The 12,664-nt window shown below is 46.8% G+C and overlaps 1 protein-coding gene across 1 annotated transcript in view; it reads right to left on the bottom strand.

Annotated features, from left to right (window-relative positions):
- HTR1E (5-hydroxytryptamine receptor 1E) overlaps window positions 1–12,664 on the bottom strand; it is a 1,214,090-nt gene that overhangs the window by 426,508 nt on the left and 774,918 nt on the right. Inside the window, exon 3 of the mRNA XM_086925235.1 lies at window positions 7,092–7,234. The gene's annotated coding sequence lies outside the window, so the exon portion shown is untranslated. The remainder of the gene's footprint in view (window positions 1–7,091; window positions 7,235–12,664) is intronic.

The following is a 12,664-nucleotide window of genomic DNA, read 5'->3' as shown; positions in this document are numbered from 1 at the left end:
AAAATAATAATCCCCCCCAAACTCCCCCCAGTACTCCAACTTCCCGATCCCCCTACCCCACCCCCCACCCCCATCGTCCAGTGCACAGGTCTATTCCTTGCCGTCCATTCTGGCCACCCTGTAGTGGAAGAACCCATCCCAGTGTCTATTTAAGAGATCGACTCATCGGGCGTCGTAAACCTTAAGAGGCGGAGGTATCTTGGGCAGGTGATTTCCCTGAATTCAGTGAGCAGCAGGGACCGGAACGGCTGCCAAAGGTCGTCAAATTGTTCCATATCCCCTGCTACTGTGAGCGATAGTTTCTCCATTCCCAACACATGCCACAGTATATGGAGCCAGCCTGTTAAAGAGGGGAGCGTGGTGGTGCACCAGTGTAGGAGGATGTTCTGTACTGCTGAGCCTATTGCAATAGCTATCTGTCTGCCTCTGCGAGATCTAAGAGGATACATCAGCCTGTTCGGGAGTCCTAACAATATGTATGCTGGGAAGCGTGGCAGTTCAGTGTCGAAATGGGAGTCAATATCATCTATCACTTCTTTCCAGTAAGTGTCTAGGAGTGGGCAGCCCCATAAAATGTGTGTCAATGTGCCTACTTGCCCGCATCCCCTCCAACAGGTGTTGTCCTTAGTACGGTCCATTTCATGTACACGTTCCGGCATATAATACCAATAGGTAGAGACCTTGGTCAGTGTCTCGGTGAGTCCCATATGGTATGCCGAGTGCCGTGCCCTGTATGAAATCTGCTCCCATTCTTTGTGGCTCAGAGTCCTGCCTAATTCCCGTTCCCAGCGTTCCCTCCCGGGGTTGTAGAAGTGTGAGGAAGGCGGTTGCAGTAGCTTATTGAGGTCGGTAAGCCACTTCTCATAAGGGAGTAGCCGCCTATCAGCTGTTTCCCGTACTTGTGGGTGCAGTGCCCAGTGGCGGACCTGCATATAGCGGAGTCTTTCGGTCTCTGGGAATGAATGCACTTGTCTAAAGCGCAGGAAGGGGATGACACCCTCCGGGTCGTACACATGACACAGGGCACGACACCCGGCCGCTCGCCAGTGGGTAAAGGCCCCTTTTTCCATCCCCGGAGTAAAGTCCGGGTTGTCAACCAGCGGCGTGAGTGGCGAAGGGAATGTAGTGAGATTGTGAGAGATGTTGGTGGAATCCCAGACCCGCAGGGGCACCCTGGTGACAACGGAAGCATACAAATTTGCAGGGCGATGAGCTCGACGCAGGAATGGTACTACCTGCAGGGGCCGGCCCGCCACTGCCTGATCCTGGAAGAGCCAGTGCTTGTCCGATTCCCACCTACTCCACTCCACCAGATAACGCAGCTGTGCAGCCTGAAAGTATTTGCGGAGATCTGGTATCTCTAGTCCCCCGTCCTCGGGGGCCAGCATAGAGAGTGTCTTCTTCATTCTAGGTTTCCTACCCTGCCAAATAAAACGCGCAAGATCTGCCTGTGTCTGTTGAATCCACCCCGTGAGCGGCTGGAGTGGTAGGGCCCTGAACAGGTACAGAATCTGGGGTAATATCGTCATTTTAACCGCAGCTATTCTGCCTAACCAAGAAAGGGTGCTGCGAGTCCACCGTCCGAGTTCCTCCCGGATCTTCCTGCCTAAGGTGGTGTAGTTAGCCGCCATCATCGCTGGTAGGGTGAGAGCCAGCTGGATCCCCAAATAAGGCACCAGATCCGATGACCAGAGAATAGGAAACAGGCTTGTAAGTAAGATCGTGTGGCCGGAGCGAGGGACACGTCCAGGGCCACCGATTTCTCCATGTTCATCTTGAAGCCCGCTACCGCAGCAAAGGAGTTTAGCTCCCCAATGCACGCCGGGAGGGCAGTCCGGTAGCTGTCCAGCGACAGTATGACATTGTCTGCATAGAGGCTTATGGTGTGAGTGAAGCCCCCAAACCTCACCCCCGTTGCCTCCGGATTGGTACGTATCCACTGGGCAAAGGGCTCCATATATAGGGCAAAAAGCAGGGGCGAAAGCAGACACCCCTGCCTCGTGCCCCTCTCTATGTCAAAACTCCGCAAACTGTGACCATTCACCCGTACGACCCCTGTCGGGAATTTATAGCAATTAAAGATCATGGATCGAAATTTTTCTCCTATACCCACTTTCAGCAGGACCTGTTCTAGGTAAGGCCAATGTACTCAGTCGAATGCTTTTTCGGTGCCCACCGCTAACATCATTCTCTCTCCGGGTATTCGGGAGGCCTTCTCTATGAGGTGAACAATCCTCTTGGTGTTGTCCACCGTCTGCCGTCCGGGAACAAATCCCGCCTGGTCCGGTTCTATAAGTCCCGGTAGATGGGGGGCCAATCGGGCAGCGAGAATTCCTGTGTACAGCTTAAGATCTATATTTAAAAGAGATATCGGCCTGTATGAGCCACATTGCGTCCGGTCCTTCCCCGGCTTGGGGATGACCGTGAGAGAGGCCCGTAAAAGGTCAGGCGGGATGGCACCCGGGTCAGCGAACGAGTTAAATAGTCGGGTGAGGAGCGGAGCCAGCGACGTGCAAAACGTTTTATAGAAGAGGGACATAAATCCATCCGGCCCCGGAGCTTTCCCATGCTTAAGTTTGGCAATGGCGGAGATCACTTCCTCGACCCGAATATCCCTGTCTAGATACTCAGCCTGCGAGGGGGCTAAAGAAGGGAGGGTGACCGAGGCCAAGTACGCCGCTGTCGCAGGTTCATCCGGGGGATCTCCGGCATAAAGATCTGCGTAAAACCTGCGGAAGGTTTCGGCGATATGAGTATCCTCCATAACCATGACCCCTGAGGGGTCAGAGACCTCCTTCACCATCTGCCGTTGGTGCGTCACGCGGAGCCGGTTCGCCAGCAGTCGGCCACAGTCTCGCGTACGTTTTATGTGTGTGGGAGTAATATGAATATCCCCTGTCATTGGGGTGCGTGCAACGCCAGAGATCATGGAGGTCCACCTCTGCCATCTGCGCCTTGCATCCGGCCGAGAACTCCCCTACTTGCAGAGAACGTTGTGCGGACCTGTCTAGAGCGGAGTCGAAGACCATATTGAAGTCACCTCCAATGACAATGTGCCTGTCCTGCGAGGCCGTGACGTCCACCAGTGCTAACCGTAAGAAGCGCTCCTGTTGTTCATTAGGGCTATACAGGGACCCAATCGTGAAGACAACCCCCCCAATCCTAAACCTGTAAGCAAGCAGCCTGCCTTTGTGTTCTGCCTGTTTGTGGAGGACTTCCCCCCGGAAATGTTGGGCCACCAGAATCGCCACCCCCACAGTCTTAGTGTTGCTGGAAGAGAAAAATTGTGTTGGAAATTTATGGGAACGCAGCCTATGGCAGTCACGGGGCAGCAAGTGGGTTTCTTGAAGAAGACAGATATCCGCTTGTAAACTCTCTAATAAAGACAACACCGTCAGCGCAACGTCACAAGAGTCCGTGTCCCTGGCCACCTCCCGCACTGTGTTGTCCATTTCCGCTCGGATGGTAGGTGAGTCCGGTCGAGCAGAGGATGCAGAGGATCGACGTTCAGAGACCCTCTGCCAGCCGTCTCTGGTGGTGCGTCTTCGACGTGGCGTGGGCGCGTCTTCGTCCGTCGCGGTGATTCCCAGTACCCCGCAGGTATACTGGAGGGAGCGAAGCTGGTGCAGGGTGCTGTTCCACCGGAAGATGAGATGGAAAGAGTGGCCCCAGGAGTATTGCGTTCCATGGTCTCGCAAAAAGTCCGTCGCTATTTTGAATGCTTTGCGTTTCTGGAGCGTGATTGCCGACAGATCCTGGAAGAGAGCAACCGGGTGCCCCCGGAAGCGCAACGACTGCTGCTTTCGCGCCTTACGGAGGATCCGTTCCTTCAGCGGAAAGTCAGGCAGGAAGGCCAAGATATCAGGCGGTGGCGCTGAAGCCCGACGCATCAGGCCCACTCTATGCGCTCTGTCAATTCTGATAGGGAAGTCCTCCGGCTCACCTAGTACCTCCCTGAACAGGGCCTGCAGGTACCCAACAGTGTCCTCACCCTCTTCTTTAGGAGGTACCCCCCGGACCCGGATGTTGTTCCGGCGGGACCGGTTTTCGAGGTCTTCATTGTGCGCCTGAAGGTCAAGTTGTTCATCCCTCAAGCGTAGTACCTCCTGCTGCAGCTGCACGATTTCCTCATCCCTTGTGTGCCCCGCTCCTCCATGGTAGCCACCCTTTCGCCAAGGCAATCGACTTCTCTCCGCACCTCCCGAACCTCTCCGGCCACCACATGCTTCAGCGTCTGGAAGTCATCCCTAAGAGAACTGAAAAGAGATTCCAGCAAGGATCTGGTGACCGGTGGCTCCCCACCGCTCGCCTCTTGCGAGCTTCTCGAGGGACCCGGTGAGTGCTGCCCCTTGTCCTGTTTCACTGGACCCCTGTTCAGCATTTCTGGCAGCGTTCATTTCCCCTTCTTGCCCCCTCTGTTGCCAGCCATCTTATAAGCAGGAACCTCTTGGCTAGAGTCCTGTCGAGCTGTTGGGGAGCTTCAATGGTCAGCAAAGTTCAGGCCGGGGAGTCCACTCCTTATGTTGCCAAGGCTCGGCCTACCTCCTTCGATGGGCACAGCGGTCCGTCTACCTCTGCCTCAGGTCCCTCAGTTCGCTCCCCGTTCCCAGTCACAGGTCGGCGGCCATCACCAGCCTCAGGGCGGTCGCGGTAGGGCTCGTCCAGTTAGTGCATCTGTGCCTCACCACCGCCCTCCTAACAATTACGGCTGTCGCTGTCTCATCAGGTACCAGGTACACTGGGTGTCTGCCACTCTCAGGCAAGTCCCATCTCTGGCTCCCAAGGACTCACTGGCCCAGCCGCGATCTTTTTCCGGTCGTCCCTGCGGCCAATAGACCAATAGGCCTCCCCGGTCCGATCCGGGCCGCAGCCTCTCGGTCGGTAATGTCCGGTATGCTCTCTCCCAGGCCTCAGGCTGTTTCGGCAGACCGCCTCCGCGCACCTCCTCCACCAGGGGTTCTAGTTGGCTTTGTGGGGGCTCAGCCTACACCCAGGCCCCCTGCTGCGAAGACTGACCGCCCCACGGGCCGTCCGCCGAAGGGGCCGTGTTCTCCCGGCAAGGCCGATCCGGGCCTAATACCTCTTTCCGGCGGTGTAGCGGTGGTTTCCTAGGGACCTTGCCCTAAACTGCTATCTCCCTTGTCGTTGGCTATTTGCCTTCACTTTGCCCTCAGCAAGGCCCGCTGCCGCTCAGCCTTCCTTTAGGGGTTTGGGCCGTTCCGCTGGTAGGCCGCGTCCCCGGCCTCGCGTAGGGGCACAATGCCGAGTCACGCGCTCCTGCACCGCCGCCTCCTGTCTCCTGTTGCCCCCTCACTGCTGTGCTCCGCCGGGAATTTTGGCAGGGCCTCACTCCCACTGCTGGGCGGTCTGCACTGCACTGTTCTGCCCCTGGCCCGGACTTTATGTCTCCGTCATCTGTGCGGGCCCCAGGTCCCCGCCTCACCTCTGCGCCACCTCTGCCTTTGGCCACTCTCCCGGGGTCGCTGCTACGTATTCCGGGATCGTGCAGTGCTCCGGGGTGGTCCGCTGGATGCTCCCTCACCTCCGATGTAAATCTCTTTTAGGCTGGGGGGAGATCTGCAAAAATTCATGGGTCAGGGGCCCGCCGGTAAGCCGCGTCCCCGGCCTTGCGTAGGGGCACAATGCCGAGTCAAGTGCTTCGGCACCGCCGCCTCCCGTCTCCGGGTGCCCCCTCACTGCTGGGCTCCGCTGGGGATTTCGGCAGGGCCTCACTCCCACTGCTGGGTGTTCTGCACTGCACTGTTCCGCCCCAGGCTCGGACCCAATGTCTCCGTCTCCTTTGCGGGCCCGGGTTCCCGGCCTCTCCTCTGCGCCGCCTCTGCCTTCGGCCGCTTTCCCGGGGCTCCGCCGCTGCGTATTCCAGGATCGTTCAGTGCTCCGGGGTGGTCCACCGGATGCTCCCCTACCTCCGATGTAAATCTCTAGCAGGCTGGGGGGAGATCTGCAAAAATGTATGGTTCAGGGGCCTAGGTTCGCGGGAGCTCGCGGAGAGTGCGACTGCTCACCTCGCCATCTTGGCCACGCCCCCTAAGATAGTGCTTTAGAGACAAACATATAAACAATTCTATATTGTGAGAAGTGAACAGGGGTAAAAAAGGATATTCATGTAGACAGGGATTACTAAATCTCCATGAATCTATAAGAGCATGCTGTTTGATGGTTGCAGTGAATTGTTTATGCATGGAAGAAGGAATAAAAGTAGTTTTGGAAGAGCGATCTTAAAATGGGTCTTGTACAAGATTACAATCCCCTCCAAAAATTGAATAGTCATCCATAATAGACATCAATTTATGTAAAATGATGGGCCCGATGGATTTGTCCAACTACGTTGGTGCATAACCATTGAAAATATTTATCAGGATTTTATTAACAATTAGGCTTAATAGAAGCCATCGACCCTCCGTGTCTATTTCGTGTGACCACAACTTAACATCGAAATTTTTGTTTTTTTACAGAGGATAACGACCTCATTATGTTTACCCATTCCCAGTGATGAGAAGGCATAACCTACACAATTACAAACAAGTTTTCTTACTTCTTTATCAACAACATGCATTTCTTGTAATAAAGCAACAACTGCATTTAATTTGGCTAAATGTGTTAGCACTTTTTGTCACTTAATTGGTCAATTTAACTCTTTAACATTCCATGCGATTACATGTAAAGTTATAAACAACAATTTAAACTGACCTTAGCAGATTCTATAAAGTTAACATTATATACGTAATTTGCATTTAAATAAGTAAGAATGATAACAATAAAATTGGCGGCAGAACAAAGGAACAGAAAGAATATAAATAAGAACATGAAAAATTTCCATTTAGTATGATATATAACTTTTGATATAGCACAGCGTAATTGAACATTCACCTTTACCTGAAACAGAAAGGCAAAATAAAGGCATGTGTGAGCAGTAAGATAAGAAGGTGAAAAAAATCAAAAGGAAAAGATTAAACAATTGTATAACAAGTAGGGAGTAAGAAGGAAAAAAGAGAAGAGAGAGATCAGATAAGGATAGAGATAGGATAGAGACAGCTAACATAGAAGAAATAATTACTAAAAGAACATACCTATAAAACCCACAAACAGTTGAGGGTGGTGACATCACATAAAGGAGATGACGTGACTGGAACCTCAGCACAGCTGACAAGGGGAAAACCCGACCACATAAAACAATAATGACACAATTTTCACAGTGCATGTCAAACAGTACCTGAAATGAGAAGATAAAAATACAAAAATTAACAGGACTGTTCACACAGTGAGGAAAGGAAAAGATGAATATATTACATTAACAGTAACATCTGACTACATTATCATGAGTTATCTCAAAGTAGCCACAGTGAACAGTGTAAGTCAAATTCAAGACATTTTTGGGATATCCATCTCTTCTCTACAATTATCTATAAAACATTGCAATACCATGGGATCCTCATATGTCATGCCTTTGTTCTTATAAGTTACCTTAAACAGGCATGGATAGAAACTTCAAATCTTACATTCAAGCTGAGATCCAGACCAAGAAATTACCCTTTGGCATTAGTAGCTCTGATAACTTGAAGAAGCTCAATGTATTCTAGGAAGTAGAGGATGACTCCTCTCGGCTTTTATGATGATGAAGGATGCTGTTGAGAGTGACCCAATTATACGCTCGCTGTATATTCAATAATGGGAAAGCTGGAAGATCTAAAATCTTAGGGAGAATGGACTGAAAGGATTCCGCAGGCCATAAAAATGTCGGTTGGTTCTTCTATTTTGAATTTCTAAGTCCTCAGCATGCTTTCTCAGTTGTGACACTTTACATTTTAGAGTTGAAAAGTCAGAATGGTATCCTCAAGGTCAGTAACTCTTTGCTCTACATGAATAACCCTGTTATCCAAAAGAGAATAATTTTCATTAAAAATTTGCAATGTATTATTTGTTTCATCCATATGTGGTTTAGGAGCACGGATTTCCTCAAGCAAGAGCTCAATTGAAATAACTTTAGAGGATTTGATGGGAGATGGAGGGTCTTTTTCTAATTGTTTAGTAGCCTGAGTCGTATTTGAGCTTTGTTTGTAAGCCATTTTAAAGATTAGTTGTGACATTTCCACTAGATGACGCAGTGGATGACGAAGCTGAATCTTGACCAGTGCCTTCCATGTTTTTTCGAGCACTTAAAACGAATTGGCAGTATTAACAGAGACATTATATTAAGTGCTAATTGTATTAGATAGTAGCAGCCTCAATCCTTAGGTTCTTCCAATAAGGCAAAGTAGGGAATATTTTAAGGGCAGTGTTGGAAAAGACAGGTAGACTTTGCAATTTGTTCATGGTAAAGCAATGACTAGAACTTGAGTGAAAAAAGTCACAATGCTGACCAGAAATACATTGCTGTATACTTTGAGCACATTTGTAGAAGATTTGGAAAAGAAGTAATTTGTGCAGCTTTGATTTTAGAAGTTTGTTAACTGTGTGACAGTGGAAACACAAATAGAATTAAAAAATAGAATTCAAAATGGTGGGCGCGACATCTCCGTCAGTGCGCCCGCCTTATTTGAGGAATATAAATCATGCGCGCATTTAGAAAAACAAGCCTGTAGGAAGATGTAAGGTTCCCACAACTTTGCATGGCAGTTAAGTAGTGGTTTGTCTTGTGTTTAATAAAATCTGTCTGATATTTTCCCTCGACCACTTACAGAGCTCCTCACATTCCAACCACCTTGAAGTGGCACCAATCCACGCCCTGTGTTGATGTGCTGTAAACAGGGTGAGCCTTCCGATGCAATGGTAGTGGCAGTCCTGCACCAGCTGCACTGTTGCAGAAGATTTCTGATAGCAGAGCCAACTGAGGCTTCACCTTAGAAAACAAAGTTGGTACCCCACCTTTGACTCACGTCGGGGAACAAAGAGTCTAACAGAAAGGACATCTGCCAATTTTTGATTATTGGCTCGAAACTGCTGAACTCTAAATGAGACCCATAGCCTCTATCTACCTGGCTCCACTTGTAGCCACAGAGAAATAGACCACTCTGTGACACATGGGACCCCCAACCCTGAAGAGGACATGATTTGTGCTAACATACTAAACCAACAGAAATATGGATCTGTTGTTAAATTCACTATGTCGCTTACTGAAACATAATAACTGCAACTCAGCATGTGTTGTTCATATGATTTAAAATATATTTACCAAGATCCGCATTAGAGTAAAAATGAAGATAATGAACATAAAAGTATCTTACAATTTTGAATACCCTAAAACAGTTTACAATATTTTAAAAAAGCAATAACTCAAGAATAAAATAAAAAAAATACAATGAAGTGGCTAATAATTATCTCAAATTCCATTTAAATCATGCAAATTGCATACACAAAAGTGAAATTGACCATGTCTCATGCTTATGATGAATTTCCTCATGTAAACAATTGAGATAGCGACACAGCAATAACAAATCAAAATAGTTATAAAATAGAATAGCACTGAGGCCAACAAGGTAACCTAGGCACCTTGTCCTGGTAAATATGCAACTGCAATATAGCTGCACAGGAACATGTGGACAACCAATGTGGTTAAGTATATCGATAACTGGTGCATATCTGGTAGCTCTGCACTGACAGGACACAGAGTTTACGCTATAATCTATGTCTCCAATGAGGTCATGATGAGGTACTGTGCCATAGCACCACCCACTTTTATCATTTCCATTAACTTTGGAGAGTAATTAGTGAGCCCAAGGTCTGAAGAAAGTGCAAGATGTTTTGCTATGAGCCACTGAAACATTTGACCCAACTTAATAAAAAGGATGAGTAAACAATATTTATTTTTAGGTTTAAGGGCTGGTGTCCTTGTGCCATAAATAAAATATTACAACTGATTATACATATAAGTAATTTTAGAAAAACACCAGACATGTACTGTTAGAATATGACATCACATTAGGGACAGGATGCACACCTCGTTTCTCATTTTTAGCATAACTGTTCAGTATTATTCATTGAATGCGTGCAGATTGAGTATAGTGCCATGCCCACACAGCACTGAGGTAAACATAATGAGGGAAGACAAACGTGAAATCGTTAAATATAGCAATGTAGAGTGAGTAGTAAGCAAATAGATGGTGGAAAGGAGGTGAAAATACAAGGTTAAAAATCGGCGGGATACTGTTAAAAAAAATAGGGCAGGTCGCAGGTTGCCAAATAGGGAATACAGAGATGTTATGTACAGATGGGGGAACTCAGATACTGAATGGGAAGCTGTGGCCCAATGTGAAATTTGTCGTTTTACCAGTACAATGTAATTTTTTACTAATGAAATATTTAATTTTTGGACAAACAATGGTATATTTTAACAATTGGCATAGATTTATGAGATAGCAAATCATAGCGAAGTTCACAATTGGTAATTGCGTGTTTCTATGATTAATTACAGTGACCCCTGAAGAAGTGCAATGATGCACGAAATGCATTGGGTTTGTTTTGGAATAAACGCTGCCTGAATTGAATTATGCTTCAGTCATGTTCTTTCAAGAGGTCTGGACGGACACAGTCAGAACATTAGAAGTTTGGGAAATGGCATGAACACTCCGTGTGTGGATTTGAACTCAAATTTGGAAAATGCAATGAGAAACTTTGGAATACTATGAGTACACTGATAATTTTTCAATATCATGAATGAACACATTATTGCCACGATGGCATCATTAGCTGTGCGATTGTTTCGGGGGCGAGAGCACGCTCCCTTTCAATTTTGTTGTTTACCTCAGTGCTGTGTGGGCATGGCACTATACTCAATCTGCACGCATTCAATGAATAATACTGAACAGTTATGCTAAAAATGAGAAACGAGGTGTGCATCCTGTCCCTAATGTGATGTTATGTAATTGATGCCCAGCATCAGGATTGCACCCGCCGGTAAAGAAGGATTAAAAGACAGAGACTGGAAATAACGTATGAGTCCACACACAAGGATTAACATCGTGGTTCATTATAGACAGTGTTTAAAACGATTAGAAATGATTTTGTAATATTCATGGAACGAAAGTCAAAAATTTATGTTAAATATGCGGTTTCACATTGTGATTTACTATCGGATCACAGCAATGTTACTCACATATGCCGGTTGAGCCTAATCGAATTGCATCATGGGCAACAGAGTTTTTTTAGCAGAAAATGCACCTGAATAATTAAGTGGAACGCGAGGTTGGCGGCAGATTTGAATCAGTGGGCCAATGGGGTGCTTTGAAACACAGGCTAAGTAAGAGAGGGATTGTGGGACGTGTAAGCGAGGGACCGGAAGCAGCAGCGAGAATGGCAGGTTTTTATCAGTATACGGCAGATATGGACTAAATTGCTAGTCACAGTGTTATGGAAGGGTAAAGATTGAGTACGAGATTGAGGTGTAACATAATGAGGGAAGACAAACGTGAAATCGTTAAATATAGCAATGTAGAGTGAGTAGTAAGCAAATAGATGGTGGAAAGGAGGTGAAAATACAAGGTTAAAAATCGGCGGGATACTGTTAAAAAAAATAGGGCAGGTCGCAGGTTGCCAAATAGGGAATACAGAGATGTTATGTACAGATGGGGGAACTCAGATACTGAATGGAAAGCTGTGGCCCAATGTGAAATTTGTCGTTTTACCAGTACAATGTAATTTTTTACTAATGAAATATTTAATTTTTGGACAAACAATGGTATATTTTAACAATTGGCATAGATTTATAAGATAGCAAATCATAGCGAAGTTCACAATTGGTAATTGCGTGTTTCTATGATTAATTACAGTGACCCCTGAAGAAGTGCAATGATGCACGAAATGCATTGGGTTTGTTTTGGAATAAACGCTGCCTGAATTGAATTATGCTTCAGTCATGTTCTTTCAAGAGGTCTGGACGGACACAGTCAGAACATTAGAAGTTTGGGAAATGGCATGAACACTCCGTGTGTGGATTTGAACTCAAATTTGGAAAATGCAATGAGAAACTATGGAATACTATGAGTACACTGATAATTTTTCAATATCATGAATGAACACATTATTGCCACGATGGCATCATTAGCTGTGCGATTGTTTCGGGGGCGAGAGCACGCTCCCTTTCACTTTTGCTGTTAGAATATGAGACACATTCCTTAAATGCAGTTTCTATAGAGCAAGCATAATGAGGATGCACAAGCGAGCACTTAACTAGGACAGGTTTTGTTTAGGAGTTAGCTCTAGAGATGGGTATAGACTGAAGGTGTGTACTCTTTTAATTTCAAATCTCACATTTTAATTCTCTGAGACCAATGAGGAACTATATAGCAAGTCATTAACTTTCCAATTCACCTTACCGTACTGTGTGCTTGATGTGCCTTGATATTCATGGAAGTAGGAGCAAAGACATGAACATCTTCATTTAACATTCTCAAAGGCCGTTTTGTATCATTTGAATGTACCAGACGAGATATGGTTCTGAAATTACAAACCTCTCTAAATAATTCCATGTTTGTTGTGCATTTATTTGATGAAGTATACGTAGAACTGTAGCCAGGGGAAGGCAATTTTTGAACAAATAAAGAGATATCAGTAGGCAGAACATGTATATCACACCAACAGTACTCATTTGACAGAACCCCTTGTTCCACAAAGTGCACAGCGGAGCTCCAAACTATATACGGCCCAA

This window comes from Lissotriton vulgaris, chromosome 6 (assembly GCF_964263255.1).
Source record: "Lissotriton vulgaris chromosome 6, aLisVul1.2, whole genome shotgun sequence".
Classification (NCBI taxonomy): Eukaryota; Metazoa; Chordata; class Amphibia; order Caudata; family Salamandridae; genus Lissotriton; species Lissotriton vulgaris.
The sequence above is the reverse complement of the archived record's forward strand: the minus strand, read 5'-3'. Positions and strand labels throughout refer to the sequence as shown.